The sequence below is a fragment of the Sapajus apella genome, unplaced genomic scaffold (assembly GCF_009761245.1).
Source record: "Sapajus apella isolate SASKATOON/1434 unplaced genomic scaffold, GSC_monkey_1.0 scaffold14109, whole genome shotgun sequence".
NCBI lineage: Eukaryota > Metazoa > Chordata > Mammalia > Primates > Cebidae > Sapajus > Sapajus apella.
The window spans coordinates 1-1,378 of NW_022451030.1; the positions used below are offsets into that span (position 1 = coordinate 1).

A 1,378-nucleotide genomic window follows, 5' to 3' on the forward strand; every position below is an offset into this window, starting at 1 on the left:
ATCAGCTGGGTGTGGGGATGCATGCCTGTAATTCCAGCTACTCAAGAAGCTGAGGGAGAGAATCGCTTGAACCCGGTTGCAGGGAGCCAAGATGGTGCCACTGCACTCCAGCCTGGGTGACAGAGTGAGATTCTGCCTCAAAATGAAGAAAGTGTCCATGATAGGCTGAACTCTGGCGAAACCCTATCTCTACTAAAACTACAAAAATTAGCTGCGTGTGGTGGCAGATACCTGTAATCCCAGCTACCTGTAATCCCTTAGGAGGCTGAGGCAGGAGAATCGCTTGAACCAGGGGGCGGAGGTTGTCGTGAGCCGAGATTGCACCATCGCCCTCTACCCTGGGCTACAAGAGTGAGACTTCATCTCACAAAAAAAAAAAAGAAACCATAGTGGAGGAGGCGCGGTTGTGAGTAGTGCCAGGACAGGGGCGATCCCGGGCTAGGGGAGCATGGCAGCCGCGGCCGGGCTTAGTGGGAGCCCCGAAGGGAGTGACTGGGGGACCCGGGCGGGCCACTCTTCTTCCCGTGCTTTTGCTTCTCCTTGCCTTTGGTTCGGGCTGAGCGTCGCCCGCCGAGCAGAGAGGCCCTCGCAAAACCCGGAGCGCCCCTCCGGTCAATTGTTGGGCTCGGGAGCGTCGCGGTGCCCCGAGCGCGCGGGGCGGGAAGGCAGAGGGAGCGGAGCCGGCCGCAGACGGGGCCCGGAGCTTGCCCGCCCGCCTCCGTCGCTCGCCCTGGCGGATCAGCTCGCGCAGGGTGCAGGGCGCGCGCGATGAAGGCGGTGAGCCCGGTGCGCCCCTCGGGCCGCAAGGCGCCCTCGGGTTGCGCCGGCGGAGAGCTGGCGCTGCGCTGCCTGGCGGAGCACGGCCACAGCCTGGGTGGGGCGGCGGCGGCGGGGAGCTGGCGCTGAGCTGCCTGGCGGAGCACGGCCACAGCCTGGGTGGGGCGGCGGCGGCGGGGAGCTGGCGCTGCGCTGCCTGGCGGAGCACGGCCACAGCCTGGGTGGGGCGGCCGCGGCGGCGGCAGTGCACTGCAAGGCGGCTGAGGCGGCGGCCGACGAGGCGGCGCTGTGCCCGCAGTGTGATATGAACGACTGCTACAGCCGCCTGCGGAGGCTGGTGCCCACCATCCCGCCCAACAGGAAAGTCAGCAAAGTGGAGATCCTGCAGCACGTTATCGACCACAAGACTACATCGTGGACCTGCAGCTGGCGCTGGAGGCGCACTCGGCTCTGCTGAGGCAGCCGCCGCCGCCCGCGCCGCCGCACACCCGGCCGGGACCTGCCCAGCCGGCCGTCGCGGACCCGGCTCACGGCGCTCAACACCCACCCGGTGGGCGGCCGCCTGAGCCCGAGCCAGGAGCACTAGAGAGGGAGGGGGAAG

At 67.4% G+C, this 1,378-nt stretch overlaps 1 pseudogene; it reads left to right on the plus strand.

The window, feature by feature from the left end:
* The first annotated feature begins 768 nt into the window (after nt 1–768).
* On the plus strand, nt 769–1,363 carry LOC116548526 (annotated as a pseudogene).
* Nucleotides 1,364–1,378: the final 15 nt, after the last annotated feature.